General features: G+C 24.1%; 1 long non-coding RNA gene across 1 annotated transcript; it reads left to right on the forward strand.

Moving 5' to 3' along the window:
* Positions 1-335: 335 nt before the first annotated feature.
* On the forward strand, positions 336-12,931 carry LOC126896983 (uncharacterized). Its single transcript, XR_007701998.1, has 2 exons — positions 336-453; positions 12,738-12,931. It is a non-coding gene; the product is annotated as an uncharacterized LOC126896983 (long non-coding RNA).
* The last annotated feature ends 4,881 nt before the right edge of the window (positions 12,932-17,812 follow it).

Here is a 17,812-nt window from a genome sequence, read left to right on the forward strand (position 1 = left end):
ACTGATCCATTTTTTGTTACCATTCTAAAGAATAATTCTTTGGTTTTTAAGCAAAAATTCCTAAGGTTGCTTTTAGTAAAGTGTTGTAGTTTAATTGTATATATATTTTATATTTATCAATGTATTAATAAAATTCTTCATAATATAAACTGTGTAAGTATTATTAAACATGCATAAAAACTTGACGGTCGGATATTGTGGCTATATATTTAGTTTTTTATAGAGCTTTATTTTTCTAACTTTTATTTGGCTCGTTTTCTAACAATTTTATTTTTAAAATAAGTCAGACGGTGTAGATTCTTTTTATCTCTTCACTGTCACACATAAGAGTTATAATGTTGACAACGGTCAGTGTTTCTGTTGTTCTATGACACCTCGATACAATCTCATACGCAAAATGTGCACGTTAGACAGTAATACAAGTCTGTAAAAACGTCAGTATCAATTATAATGGTAACTATTATAATATTAATCGCAGCTAGTTTGAGTTACGATGTTTCATACTTCTTGCAAAAATAGAAATACTTGCTTTTATTTTTTTTTCTCTATGTTTTAATGAGTACATCTATTATTTTTGTTGAAGTTTATTACGGTCTATTCATCAATGTGTCTACTTTAATAGAAATTATTGCTGGTGTCATGTCATCAAACATGTACTTTATAACATAATATGTACTTAACTAAAGAAGTTACAAATTAAAACATTATTTCGCAAAATACGTCAAAAATAACGATAATTATTGCTGGATATGAGTATCAATCATTATCTCTGTATAATAATTCGTTTATCTGTATTACAATTTTACAATTAATGATTTCAACTTAAAGCAGACGTTGGTGTAAACGCATTCCGCTATCAAGAACAACTTCATGGTCACCCATCCAGTATAGTCTACCCACATCCCACCCTTTATTACGAATATTAAACATTCAACGGCCTGAGCAAATGAAACCAGTTTATCTTATCCTTTCAAAGCATATTCGTAAACATATAGAACTTTTATTTGTTCATAAGTATTATTTTACAATATACTTGTACGCGCTCATAAATATTTTTTGACGTTAACATTATGCCTACTTATATGTTTAGCTGTATGCTCGTGAAAAACACGTACATTGTACCGTCAAATACAACTAGATATGATAACACGAAGTTGTTAAGTTGGAAAACATATTTATTATTTTTTTTTCTTTTTTAAAGAGAGACTATTTTTCATTTACGCATACTTGGATATACGTTCGTGTAATCGGTAAATCAATAAAAACTCCAAGACTGTGAGACTGAATAATTCATTTACTAGTTTTGAATTATTATATCTTCACTTTATTTTCAAGTATTAAATAAATATCGAAACCCTGCACCGAAATATGTTTAGATAAATTTGATACATTTATTTGAGAAAATATAGAATCAATTTCTTTTTTTTTTTAATTTACAATTTTTAATTAATGTAAGATATATTTAAATTTATTTAGTTAAGTAATAGTTTTGTAAGCTGTTAATTCTTTAGGCTAGTAATCTAGAAGTCAATAGAGAAACCTTAGTGAGTTAGGAATTTTTAATTGTATAAAACCTTTGAAAAATTTTTAAACGTAAAAGTCATTATTAAATATTAAACATCATAAATATGTAATTTTAAAACATTTTAATGTAATATTAAACGTAAAATGAATATTTATTAGTACTGTAATATAATAAAAAAAAATTAATATAATAAATTTTTTAATAACATCAATTACCTAAAATTAAATTTCTTTAAAGATTGAGAATATGGTTTTATTTATTTTTTATTCTGTTATATATTGATTTTTAAAAAGTATATAAAATATATAAAATTCAAAAAAAACTTATAAAGTTATATTTGAATTCACTTATAATAAATTATTTAACTAAAAAGTTAACTATACAAATCGAATAACAATATTATATTAATAGGACAAAAAACATAAAACTTGTTTTTCAGTTGAAGTATTATATGAAAGTATTTTAGTTATTGACATAAATATATTAATGAGAAATATTCTTTAAATATTGTCATAATAATCCAAAAAATAAAATTTAACGGAGGCAAATAAATAATTAATTTATCAAACATTGACTCATTAAGAATAAACTTCTGTAACACTTTTTGCTAAGCTAATAGACAATAGAAATAAGAATTTGTGATTTTTTATATTTTGCGTGGAAAGATGTGACAAAACTGTGCGTTTATATTTTAATTTATGGAGCAGAGTTTGTTCCTACACTTTTGATTATCTTCAATTACTATTGATTTTTATTTTTCTCGTGTTCTTTATAAATTGATTAATTTAATGTATTAGCATATATATACGTAATAAAAGTTTTCAAAAAATATCAAAATTTTTTGTTCGTTAGAGTTCAGATGGAGGCAATTAAAACTAAGCCTACCGAGAGTATTATTTAAAAATTAATATAAGAGTATACAATACAATACCATTCAATAACTTGATTAGTAGCCATAGTTTAAGTAAAAGGTTTTATTAAATAAAAAAATAAGCAATTTATATTTTAATAATAGATTAAATTTTTAATTCAAAAAAACGTAACATAATATTACTAATGGCTTGTTAGACGTTAGCAAGAGCTATGTTTCTATGCCAAATTGATATAGTATGATGTTCATTAGTAATTAAATGATTTAAAATTCCTATAGTAGATGATAAGCTTACTAAGCCTACAATTCTAAATCCAATAGGCATAACAAAATAGTAGTAATTGCTACTATTACAAAATAGGCAATTTAAATTGCCTATTTTGTCATTTTGTACATAGATTAACATAGAAAAGTTATATATGCTAATGAATTCTATATATTTACTTGATTTACATTTCGCTATTAGTTAAACAACTATTATATTCATATCGAAATAGGAAAGTTGCTGATCGAAAATAGTATCACGTAAATACATTATTATTAGTCATAGCTTTACATTAAAGCTATGACTAATAATTATTTGAATGCATAAAATATTTATAATTAATTTATAATAACAATTGTGGATTAAAATTTTTAAATACATTACATTTATTTGTAAAATTTATGTGACATAATCAATTATAGCTTTTTCAAAAATTTAGTAAGACAGTCATTTTATTTATTTAAGTAACACTAATGCTTACATTATTTCAAATATACACACAGTACCGTACTCATTAGTATTCTTGCTCTCTTGTTCATTATTAGTTTTTATTAATTTTAGTAAAAAAATATAGTCAACTAGTCACTGAAAAGAACTATAAGGTCCTTATTTTGCATTTAATATCTATGTATTTCCATCTGCTTTAGTTTTCTATAAATTAGCTTCAATAGAAAAATGTTTAACTAAACAGAATTCAAGGGATTTTTTAACATTAATTTTAACTTAAACATTTAATATCTCAAAATATATAATAAAAAAGTGAGAAAGCAAAGAAAAAGAGTTCAATTTTTTGGTGAGTTTATGTAAACTTTTTTCAGAATATCGCATTTCATTTAGTCAATGAAAACATTCATAATATAAATATTAAAAAAAATTATCCTAAATCCTATTTTTATATAAATAAATCTTTAAATTAAATTTTAGAAATAAATAAATCACTCACTTAACTTCCTAATAACATATGATATGTTATATTAATCGTAACAAGAATGAATAGTAGTACTAACCTAAAAAAAAAAAATTACAGTTTTAATATAAGTTATCACTAAATCTATAAAGTTAAAATAGCAATTTAAAGTTTTGTATTATTTATTATTATAATACATAATAATAAGTACAAAATCTAAAATATGCTTTATAGTTGTAAATATTTAATGATTGGGTATAATTTGATATTGTTAGTTTAAGATAGGAAAAGAAAAGTAATTGAGAATTTAAGTCATGATCTTCAAGCCTTTCTGAAAAATAATAATAATATGACTTACGTACAGCTTTCAGATAATTTTGGCATGTATTTATAATTATCATCAATTAATATTGATAATAATGCATGCAAATTAGAAAATATATAAATATTAATTATAAAAAATATTGAATAAACAATGTGATTTAGTCTACTATTATAATATCTACTAACACAATTAATATCTTGATTGTAATGTATCATGTATATTATATGCAATATTTTTTATTATTTTTTTTTTGAAAGTCTAAGATTAATGAACATTTTGAAATAATTTGTAAATTCAAAATTTGTTTTAATATTGTATTTGGTCCTATGTGTGTGGCACATATTTTGTAATCGTGTTTATAAGAAGACACATATATAAAAAATATTTTGTTTATATTATATGAAACAATAGTTGTTGAAAAATATTCATTGTAAGCCGTTTCTGAATAACTCCCACGAACAACTTTTCATTTTGCCTATACATGTTGTTTTTAGTACACGATACCACTACAATATTATTGCTGTAAATGAACAATGTGTATACTGATTTTAAATAGATAATAACCAAGTATAATTAAATGAAAATATTTACTTTTAATTAAAACACTTTTTCTTTTTGTCGAGTAATTATGGAATTATGTTCAAGATTTATTTTTAATATTTTTTATATAAAATGATTATTTATATTTAAAGGATTGAAATTTCAGGAGTATTTCGTTTAATAACTAACATAGAAAAAATATTTGCATACAAAATGTTACATGTGTTTTTTTTTCTTTTGACTGATCGATTTAAAAATAATACTAATAACAAAAATATAAACCCACAAAAATTCGAAAGCTAAACAGTAATTAAAAAATTGGTGGTATTATAGTTTCTTAAGATATCATAAAAAATAGTAAAGTCTAATTTAAAATTGATATAATGACTAATATAATACAAATGATAAAATTTACTGAGTTTTTCAACATATTTCAAAATAAAAATTACTTTACGTTTATAAAATACGATTTTCGTTACATTTTTTTTTAATTTTAAAAATAATTACCTAAAATGTTGCTATTTTCTTTAATATTGACATTTGTATGTCCTATTTTTTAAATTGAGGATGAATTAATTATTCCTCTATTTTTTCATAGGGGGATATTTCTTTTGATAAGATTATTAACAAATTAAAAAATCTTACTTAGTATTTAATTTTATAGTTTCATTATAGTTTTAAGTTGTTTAACAGTTATTTATTGAGAATTAGAAAGAATAATATTTATTATTACTTAGAATGTTGATATCTATATTATACAATTTCTGGACAACTATGTTGTTAAAATTATGATTTGCAAAATAATTCAGCTATAATAGATATACATAGTTGATATTATATATATTATGAAATGATATACATGTGTTATAATATATGAGAACACTATTGCTATGTAATAAATAAATTGATGGCAATTAGTAACTGGGATATATAATGATTTTTTTTGTTTACTTTAATAACAAAAAAAGAAATCCATTTAATTAATAATAAAACAGTAAAATTTAAATAGTTTAAAAACTATATTTATAACTTTGATTGAAGTTTCAATACATTTTAAATTATTTTATTTTTTATGTCATACACAATGGATATCATTTAGATTGGAAATATTTACTATGGTTATTATCATTGTTATTTTATGTTTGTATTTTGTACCTGTTTATTTTACCCAAAGGCCAATATTGCTTCAAATGAGATTATTGGAAGCACTGCGATTAATTTTAGTTGTGCTTAATTTTCGTCTAGGGATGCGTTTGATGTAGTGCTATCGATAGTTAATTTGCAACTTTGTTTATATATTAAAATTAAACTTTAATTAAGTATCATTATTTTAATGTTCAATAAATATATTAAAATTTTTATTTAAAATGAATTTATAATAAATAATAGATAAAGAAACAAAATTTAATTTTTTTATGGAAACATTCTTTTTACGTTGTACTAAAACGACATTGACTTTAAAAAAAATGTATTCCTTGAGACGATAAAATCATAATTCTGAATAATTTTATGGACATGTAAACTTAATAATAATTATATTTTCTACATATGAAGAAATTATAATTTTATACTATCTAAAATTATATCAAGGTCTACACATAAACATTTTATATTTTTAATGAACGAAAATTTCAGAACTTTTATAAAAAAAATTTTTACTAAATTTTTCATATGAATATAATTTTTTAAGAAGAATTAATATTTATAAAATTCAAACTTTATGATTTTTAAAAAATCTGTTTTCTATTTCATTATTAATTTTTGAATCGGTAATTTGAAAAATTAAAGAAGGCATTTTTATCAAATTCCTAGCGAATAAGTTAAACTTCTATAGTTGTCTGGTACACAGCTGTAAAAACGACATTTTACCTTTACAATACCAAAATTATTCTACACAATAATAATTACCCCGGAACATTTAACAGGTTCTTATTCAATTTTTAATTATTTGTTTTTTTTTTTTTTTGATTGGATAAAATATTTTTATATTTATATCTTGTAGCTACTAGTGTAAAACACAAACATTCCCTATAAAATTGACTCGTAAGTTTTTGTCGTATAAAAAATCACAAATACCAATTTTTGTCACATATCAGCTTTTGAATATGAATTTTTTCATTAAAAATTAGCACAATTATTTTCAATAAATTATAGTCTTAAATTAAGAGCCTTATATTAGGCTCTTATATATTTATTTTTTCAATAAAACACTAATTAAGTGCGTTTTTAATATATTAATATATTATTATATAATCATATTTTTATATTTTAATATAAACGTCAACTAAAAAGTGATTAAGCACTAGTATATCCAACCGACTTATAATTTAAGTTAAAATACAACTAAAGTTTGTATTTTACCAAATAATTTTAAAATTGTAATATGTCTAAACGATTTAGTTTAAACATTTTTTATGCGTTAATTTTTAATAAATAAAAATTGTATAACAATTTTTTTTAACCAAATTATTTATCAATAGAAATTTGATTTATTATGCGAATTTTAGAAATTATATGTGATACATTAATTATAACCTCACTACTAGTAAATAATCAATATAATATATTATATTGATGTATATTTAAAAATGTATTATTAGTAAAATGAATCTGAAAATTAAATTGGGAACAATATTATTAAACATACACACAACGTTAATATTTTTCTGTTAAAATAATTTGAATTATTTATGTTTTAAAAATAATCTAAAAGTTTGACTTTAAACTTGTATTTTTTCATTATTTCATTGAAATAGTTATAGAATATTATAAATAAATCTTTTCTATTTTCTCTATAAAATATTTATATGGGAAAAAGTTTTCCTTGATTTTCCTCCCTATTCATCTATTAATAGGAGTATGTCGACAAGTCATTAGAATTGCGCCGCCGTCTCTACAACCACCACTGGGGATGTTTGTACCGTGTAGGCGGAGCAAAGGTGTATGCGCAGTCTCTACAGCCTATGTGCATACACACACGGACAATATAACAAGGGGTGCGTTCAAAACTAAAAAAGTCGTCCCTAATCTGAACGAGCCACCCCATGTCATTTTCACTCGCATCACTATGCGTAGTAACCGAGATATAATCGTCACGACCAGCAAGTATTGGATTTTAACGGATGTGTGTGTTTACAGAAAAAGAGGGGGAGAGAGATCAAAATGGCTTTACAGAATTATAAAATAGCTGCCTGCTCGGAAATCAACACAAGTTAGCTTATAAAAAACTTTACGCTAAAAATGAAGGGTAGGTAAAAAAAGAGAAAAAATGTATTGTTACGTTTTTTCCGGTGGACTATCAATATATGATATTGTTGCTAATAGTAGGATAGGGAATATGTGTTATCAATGTAGAGTAAATAAAGCTCGTTTCATTCCAAAAGACATATTTGTTTAATAAAAAATAATTATTCAAATAAAAAAAAAAGTAAAATCATTCAGAATCATACAAATTATTTTAATGAACATCTAATCAAAATGGTGTCGTTGCTACTTCATTTTTCGACATGTAAATATATATTGTTTCTACTTTTTTTTTTTATTATAACTTATATAGCTTTTAACAAAACCCTAAATAATTTCAAAAGTTTATTTTTTTTGTATCATACTTTAGTAGAAAAAAAATTCCAAATTATTTATTTTATTAATTTTAATCTCGATTAAACATGTTAATTAGAATTAATTAAAACTGTTTCAATATTGAAACATAAAAATAGTAAAATAGTATATTTAAATAATTTGTTCGTGAAGAATTGTAAAACAATAACTTATGTTACAATTTTAAAAACTTTGAAAATAAAATTATAATTTTACTATTTGTCAATTTATCAACCATTTTGAAGTATACTATACCAATGCTCTCTATGGTGCTCTAATATAAGAAGATTTGGGGGTTAGATCCCCATTGATGTATCATTTTTGATAATTTTGTAAAAAAAAATTTAAATATATATATATATTGTGTATTTTAGAAATTTTAAATATGCTAATTTAATTTAAAGGTAATTGAGCCTTAAAAAAATTTTATTTGAAAAAATTATCAATCCCACATATTTGGTACATTAAATCTTAAATCTTATTATTTATACGTAGATAATTTCAACGAGATACTATTATAAAATGTTTGGAATAGGCTTAAAATGAAGAGAACTAATCATGAATATCGAATAGTCCATAATAACATCTTGATATAGTAATACAAGTAAAAAAATTCTGTGATTGTGATAATTTTTATGATAATTTAAATCATAAGCATCCCCTTCCATGGCAAAATCATATGATCACCAGTAAAAGTTTCCGTTTATTAAAATTTATTAAAATATAAACTCTTTTCTATATTCCCATACGTGAATAGGTAATTATTTAAATTTTATGTACATTGACAGACTCGTTATTAAAGCAACTTCAATTTAAATTTAAAACACAAATATTTCTAATTTAAAGTCGTAAATTAATAATTAAATAGATTTCCGTAATTCTAAACAATAATTTTATATCTATAATTTTAAGTCACATAATTTTATATACTAAACTCTGTTGTAATAACGATGTAATAAATCTTATGTTAGAAAAAAAAATTAAATATTTTTTTTTGAATATATAAATACTTTAAAATTTTACCTGGGAATAGCAGAATTATTACAATACTCGTATTTAATCGCTTAAGTTTTATAAAAATATTTTCCTTATTTATATATATCAATTAAATAATAAATGTAAATTCATAGGCACTTAAAGTGGTTTAACTCCTAAATTCTATCACATAAAAATAAAAAATAAAAAATATTTCATACATGTTTCTGTTTAGATGGGTAGATAATAATTTAGACCACTTTACCATTTTGTTCAAATTGCGTCAATAATTATATTTAAACCAAATAATGCAGTTGTTGATATTGCGTAGTATAACAAAATATAGAAGTTTTACACTCAATTGACTGAATCATCACACATTCATGATACATTGAGGACACCCTTACCCACTGATCCGTTTCTAATATTTGATTTAATATAAAACATGGGAAAACATTAACTAATTTACGATTTGACGAAATGGGTAATAATTGTTGGAAACATGTGCTTTTGCATTGCCCATCAAAGTCATCAGATATCAGTAAAAAGATAAACGAAATCTAAACTCTACTTCTGATATTTATTTGTACAGTATATATGTTTAAAAAATTAGTAAAAACTTTATAAAACATCTACTTAGAGTTGTGAGTAAAACAGTTTGAGGTAGTAGACATTTATCACTAAAGTAAAATGTACAAAATACATCTATGATGATAAAATGTATTTCAACTATGCAACTGTCCATTATTTTAATTCTAAAATTACTACCGTAATCCTTCATGTGGTATAATTTATTGAACAGTAAGGTACCGTTTTCTCCCTGAGATAAATATGCTGCGTTGGGTTAGGTTAAGAACAAATGTAGATGCGGCAGACAGTCGACCTTCAATAGCAGTTCGTCTTCTTTAGTATTTTTATTTTCATTTTATTATTATTATTATTTTTACAACAGACGTCGAGCCACACTCTAAAATAAAACCATTCGCCTCCGATGACCAAGAAGACAATCGTGGTGGCGGTATCTAAGATGGACGGGGTGAAGGGTGTACTCATCGCCAGACGATCCGCGGCATATATTAAAATTTTGCAGTTGGCAAAAATAGCAAAACAGTTGTCTTATAATTTATATTCCACGTTCAATTATTACACACAATAAACATATTAAAATTAAATGTAAAATTATTATGCAAATTGTTTAATGTGTTAACAAAAACGATGTAACTTTATAAAAAGTTGAATGGAGAAAAAAGTGCATAATATATATTTGGTAGTATATTACTTGTAATGTTCAAATAAATATCCCTGTGATAAGTTCAGTGCACAAAATTTAATTTCTCATTTAAATTAACAACAAATAGAAAATGACTTTACTGAAAAATAATTTAATTTGAAATAAAAATATTAACTAAAGTTTTTATCGTGTTTCTTAAAGTTATCCATAATTTGGATTTACATAAAAATGAATTTATACTAACATTAAGTAAAAGATGTTTATAAAACCAAACATTATTTTTATATATATAATTGAAATATATAGAATTTTCAATTACATCAATGCTCCAATTTTGATTTGAAGCATTTAAAAAATATGTATAGAGATTTTTTTCAGGAATAAAAAATCATAAAGTATATAAAAAACCAATTTGGACTTTTTTTTTTTGAATATTATTAAAATTTGTACATATTTAGAGAAAAAAATAATTTAAATATTTTTTTTATTTACAAATTTCTATGTATATTAATAGTTCCAGTCCTTGAAGTATTAAACAGTTTTTGGCAGTAGATTCATCAAAAATTATTTATTTTAATTGAAACAATTTTTATTTTTCATTTAATTCTATGACTTTTTAAGGAACCTTAAACAAAACCTTAAAAATTGTTCCAACATGTCAAACTTAAAAACTGTGGAAAATGACTTTAACTTTAATGATTGTTGATGTCTTTACCTTATGATATTTTACAGGAATTTCAGGTTTTTACTCAAAAAAAAAAAAAAAAATTACACTTTGACACCTGAATATTCGCTACTTTTTACTAGTTTTACATGAAAACACATTTTCAATAGAAATTTTACTTATTAATTATTTGAATAAATAGCCATGAATTACAAACTATTGTAGTTCGCTAAAATAATTACTTTTTCTAATTAAAATAGCTATTCGTGACTAAATGATAAATGATAACAAGTAAACTAATGCGATTAAAATAGTAATTACTATGAAAGCTTTATTTTTCATTATAATAAATTGTTTTCAGATGTATGATATTAATTTAATTTTTAATAATATCATCTTGTATCTTATTGTGAGTGTGTTATTTATAGTGTATTTTAGTGTACTTTCATTACACTTAAATCTCAAGAAGAAGGTTTTTTATTAACTTAATTTAAATCAATGTTTTTATGAGTATTTTGAATATTTAATTGAAGAATAATAAACTACATTGAATTATACTTTCAAATATCATAAGTTTGATGTAATACAATTTTGCAATCATAGTGTGACATAAATTATTTAAAACAACAATAGCTCATCTAGAAATTCAAGTTAGAGTAATGTTTAGTATTCTAATAAAATATTTTATTTTAGAAATATATTTTATGTTCTCTATAGTTAAATATTAAAATACATTATTTATGAATGTATTAAATATAATTATTTTTATTTCATTTAGTAAACTAATAATTATTTACAATAGTTCCCGAAATAAAAAAGTTTGGAAAATTTATTACTTAACTTTTTTAAAACTTTAACCAAAACCACTTTTTTAAAAATTACTATTACTCATAGACACAACTATAGCTAAAACGCTGGTAGTGCCAAAATTACGTTAGGCCCATAAATTCGTGGGAGCTTCACCCCAACACCCCCAAATGACATTTCTTAAATAAATAAATATAATTAAAATAACCACAAAGACATTACAAACATTAAACAGAAAAGTGATTGTTGTTTATGCTTAATGTCCTCTACTGATAACAAAATTATTCATAAATAATGAAAATGGTATTTTCACATAATTTTGGAGCTTGAGGTGCTTCAGCGTCTATGATATTGCTTTAAAATTGTGATCATTATTTATTTATTATTTTATATATGGGTAATATAAAATATACAAAAATTAAATAAGTAAATATCATTAAGTATATTTTTTAGACTTGTTTTTTAATCAGCTTAGCATACTAGAATTTGCCACGAGAGTATTGAATTGATGTATAACAATGTCAAAGTATTGTCTATCATATCTTTTAGGAAAATTATTTATATTACAATATTCTACTAAATATAATATATATATAATATTAATTCCCATTATTGATAAATTTAATTATGGATAAAGAATAATTTTTCTTTATTTATTATTTGATATTGAATGTCAACATTATTGAAAGGATAAATTTCAAATAAAAAAAAAGGAATGAAAACATAGTACAGAAATATTATCTAGCAGTATGCGTTTAAGAGAATGCGCTCGTTTTTTAAATAATAACAACATTTTATGAGACTGTGAAAATCCTCCCTCTGAGTTTTAATCAATATCCACAGAGACCTACCAACATAATAAATACACACCAAATTTAATGAATAGGGGAAAATGTATTTCGATATTATTTATATGCTACTACTGATACCTTCTGGTTCAGTTCAAAATGGCCGAACACCCTCCTTTTTATTATTTTAACGATTGGAAGTGGTATTGTATACATTTAAAACTGAATTTATTCATTTTTAGGATTCCAAATGCATGTTATGGAAAAAAGAAACCTATGCAACAATCAAAACTGATTAAATCAATTGAATTGAACTTGGAAAATATTAATTCAAATGGATGTGTAATTTGTTTAAAGTATAAAATATTGATATATATTTTTAGTTTTATTACAAAAAAAATGTTCATCAAAATATAAATATAGCTTTTCAAAAATTTCTGAGTTGTACATTTTATATTAATGAACTATTTAATGTCAAATAAAGTATAAAATTTTCAAGTTATAATTTAGATAATGAATGATATATTTTATAATCAAAAATAATGGTTCAATTTATAAATTCCATTCAAAATTTACTGTATTTAATAAATGATAGAAAACTGTCGTAGTTGAACAATGGCGCTTTAATGATAGTTGAATCTTTGTCTGAGTTTGGGCTTATATCAAAAAAATTAATTTAAATCATTACCTTTTTTGAAATAATTGACGTCAAATTACCAATGGCGGGAAAATAGTGTAAGTCCATGGTCCGTATAGTTGCATTGATTAATCGATTTATGATAAAAATGTGACGTGAAAATTCACTTTTAAATTTATTTAAAACTTAAAGATATCAACACCAAAAAATACACGGCAGACAAGATAGTTTGAAACGCGCGAACCGTCACTTGACTTTTTGCGACGGATACGACAGCATCGGTGACGATGCATACACGACGCACTGCAGTGTTTGTGCATAGACGGGACGGCCGTAAAGCGAGTTTTGCATGTATGCAGTTATTGCCGGCTGCCTGGTGTGTCTTTAAGACAGTGGGGGTCGGTGAGGTTTAGTAGGAGAGTGAGACAAAGACTGGGTCTAAAAAAGCAGAAAGAGGAGAACGCCGTATGTAAGTTTCTCCACTGTACTTATTATAGCAAAACCAATTTGAATACAAACGCTACCACAATGTTTCTATTAAACACTGCTATTCTTACGGCAATGAGTTTCAGCAAGGAGGGGATGAACCAAATGCTTCGTTTCATATCACCGGATTGTATTATCCACATTTTAATAGCGAAATAGTTATAATAAGCTACGAGGGTGCGCACGTCCTTGGTGGGGGTAGCTAACCGGTTGTTGAAAGTTTTTTTATTAATCCCTGAGAAACTTGGGAAATATTTAAGATGCTCCCCATACGGTAGGGTATTTTTTTTAAATTGACCCAAATAAAATAAAAGTATACATTTTTTTAAAGTTCACCCTACTAAACATGACAAACGGCGTTGAGAACCTTACACTTTAGATAAACCGGTTTTCCATTGTGTGGGGGAGTGATCGGTCACCCTTGTTCACACAGCTAGTGCAATTTTTTCCAAAATCCATTGAAACTGGTATGTATAAGCATTCAAATGTGACATTCTTTCAAAAAAAAAAGAAATCTTGGAAAATAATTCCCCCTCACTACGATTTGAATTCTCAACAATTTTTTTTTTAAAACTGGTTCACAATGAATTAACTTGTACTAGTTATCTCTAGGTTAAATGCCTTAGTTTCGCCATGCACCCTTTTTCTCACAATGTGGTGGTTTTTTACGTTTCCAAGTCATAAAAAATAAATTATCCATTATTAAATCGTAGGTAATTAAATTATTTAATTACCTACGATTTATGTTTCTATTATTGAAACATACATTTTTAGCTTTCAATATGATGTAAATTTCTTATATTATAGTTACTGTATTGTAAAAAATACATTTATAATATACTTTTTTTCATTTATTAAACGACTTAATAAAGTAATACCCTTAAAATAGTTTAATATGTAGAAAAAATATCTTAAAAATGCAACTTTTAGTTTTTTTCAACTGCATTAATACATGCCTATAAAAAAAAACGCTCAACTAACATTTTTTTATACGGCCGAGACCTCCCATTAGGATTTTTTAACACGATCTTTCCACGAGTAAACAAAATGAAAACCTTATCAATATGTATTTCTTTATATGGATTTGAAATACTATCCTTATTAGCTGATTATATTTCCCAGAAATACGTCAGTAAAACTAAAATAATAATACACTTATCATTGTTAATAATTTATTAGGATTGAAAAATAATAACTGAATAATATAATCATTGAGTTTTTAAATTATGCTATTAATTGTAATGTATTCAGAAAAATTACATTTATAATATTTGTCAGGCAAAATAAATCAAAAGTTTTATATAATTAGTATAATAATAATTGTTAAATATAATTAATATAAGATAAAATCTAAAATAACTAATATTTTAATTTACCGAGAATGATAAACAAACTTTTATTATAAGATTTTTTTCTGTCTTTCAACTGTATTAAAATATTATAATTAATAAACGTAACGAAAATAAAACATCTGTTATTCTTGTGTAAAATAACTGGTAGTAAGTTAAAATATTAAGATATGTATAAAAACTTTTTTAAAACATTTAAATGTAATGTTTTGCATAAAAAGTAATATAGAGATGAAAATATTCATCTATTTAATCGTTTTTAAACCCTTTAAATGGAATAAAACATGTCATAGAAATTTATTACGACATTTTATATCAAATTATATGATAAAAAATATCAAACTTCGATTTTTTCAGGAAATCATCATTGCAGAGTGAAAAGGTTCTAACTCAATTTTTTTGAAAATATTTTATTTCGATAGTTACATTAACAAAAATACACATTTTTAAGCCTTAAAGTCGTTATACTATTTATATAGGAAATTAACTTGTAAAGATAATTAAAAGTTACACATATCTGTATATAACTATAAAACTGTTCGGGAGCAGACTGCCACTTCATGGTGATGATAATAGCACTAACAATCGTATATGATTGTATAATTTTTTAACTGAAAAATCATCTATTTTGATTTAAAACCTGTTCATTTTCAAACGACAAAATAGTGATGTATTTGAAAGAAAGTTTGTTTTTTTATAACGATATGATATGAAATTCATTATAAATGTCTTGAGTATACACATAAATTTGTTGATACATTTAAATATAGTTATTTTAAGTAAATTTGCTTAATTTTAATTTGTAAAATCATTACATTTCAATTTTCATGAAAAGCGTCTCCTGATATTTAAAAAGAATAACGTTTTATTTCAAAAATATTTTAAAACACATACTATTTACAGAATTTTTTTACTGAAATAGGTTAACGTTTTTTCTTTTATAATTAGCCTAAGAAGTCATGTTACATTAATTAAAGTTCATGAGTCTCTAGTAATTAAATGTAGGTGATAATAACAGCATTATCTAAACCAAGATAATTCGCAATTTGAAAACACATGACTAACGTTATAATGACATAATATCATATTATTATTGTATGTTAAAGGTTACTATGATTAATATACTCATCTTAACTGCTAAATAATGTCGCCAAAAGTTGTTATATAATAAAATGCACTAACATTCTCTCAGACAATATAACTTCCGTATTTAGTCTTTTCAGAATAATGTGTTGTTATTTGTGGTACCACCTGCACTTTGCTTATCTTATGTTAGTCTTGCTATTCAGCATGATATTTTTAAATTGTAATAATTAAAATTTAAATTAGTCTGATTAGTTTTCTCGTCATTATATCGATCAATGTGTATTTCAAGTGGTTTATTTAAATACTAGAACCTCTTAACTGTTTTAATTCAAAATTGTCGAACTATGGAGAAATGTTGACATTAGTTGATAAACAATCATAACGAATTTCAATAGCCGGCATTTCATAAGAAAAAAAATACAATTTCTTCTATAAAAAAAAAAAATTATTCATTATAATACTTAAAGAACACCCACGATGATTTGATGTATATTTTCTAATACGTTTTGTATTATAAACAAAATTCAATCATATCTCTTAAAACAAGCGTAGCCCACGTACGAAATAATATGTCTTTCCAAGATTTATGTTCTAAACATATCTCATCAGATAAATTACACAGAATTTATGCAAATGCATACTATTTTTCTCATAAGAAAACATATTGATACTAAATGATGCGTTTTTTAGAAAAAAAATAGAATAAGGTTTAAATCTGATCTATATTTTATTAAAATCAAAATTTTATGATACTTATATTTTTTATCGTTGAGTAATTTCTTAAAAAAAAAAACTATAATAATAGAAAATAAAATAAAAATGGGTATTTGAAAAAATTCCATAATTTTTTATTGCGCTAATTTAGTTTTGATTGCGGTTTTTTTTGTCCCGACTTTATTTAAGCAGAACGATAAATCAAATTTAGACTTTGTTTTCATAATATTACTTCCTATAGTTAGTTATTATGGAAATTTATTTCGAACATTTGTTTGTTTTACAGATAACGCCGTTCTAGAGTTTCATATCGAACACACTATAATTTATTTTTATGTATTTCCTTTTTGTTTTCGAGTGCATCATGTTTATCGGTGCGCATACAACTACGAGGTATCAGTGTTACATATTTTATTGTTTAATGTGTATATAATTTATGGATATGTATTTGTACCAGCTGAATTTATGTGACAATCGCTATGTATGTGTAAGTATGCCAATAAAACTGCGTAGAAATCACGGGTGATAAGTTAAAACTATATAATTACAGGGTTCGTATATTATTTTCCTGGATGAGCGATGAGGACATTTCGATATACCCCGAGGCTCGTATATTATGATTAATATAAATTTATATTACCCACTAAGTTTGAATTGGACGTGTACTATAAAACATGTATGTATATGATAAATTTGTTCACACAAAGGCTGCCAAAGGGTGATTGCGATGTTATGTGGGCATCCACGGGGGAGCCGTTTGTGGGTGGTGGCGGCAGCCATTTTACTTTTTATTTTTCCAGCATACCCTATGATCCCACACATGATATCGAATCCGGCCTCTGGGTGAATATAGTATATTTTTCATATACATATTTGGTCGTATGCGCTTCCATTTTAAAATAATCAGTTATACCATATTTGTGATAAATGTACATACATTTTTCGTTGCTTTTTAACGACCCAGGGAGGGCTATACGTGGCCTACGTATCTGGAGAGGATACTTAACTACATACACTAAACGACGAACAGTTAGGTTTTAATAAT

The sequence above is a fragment of the Daktulosphaira vitifoliae genome, unplaced genomic scaffold, assembly GCF_025091365.1.
Source record: "Daktulosphaira vitifoliae isolate Bord-2020 unplaced genomic scaffold, ASM2509136v1 Scaffold_1, whole genome shotgun sequence".
In the NCBI taxonomy this organism is placed as follows: Eukaryota; Metazoa; Arthropoda; class Insecta; order Hemiptera; family Phylloxeridae; genus Daktulosphaira; species Daktulosphaira vitifoliae.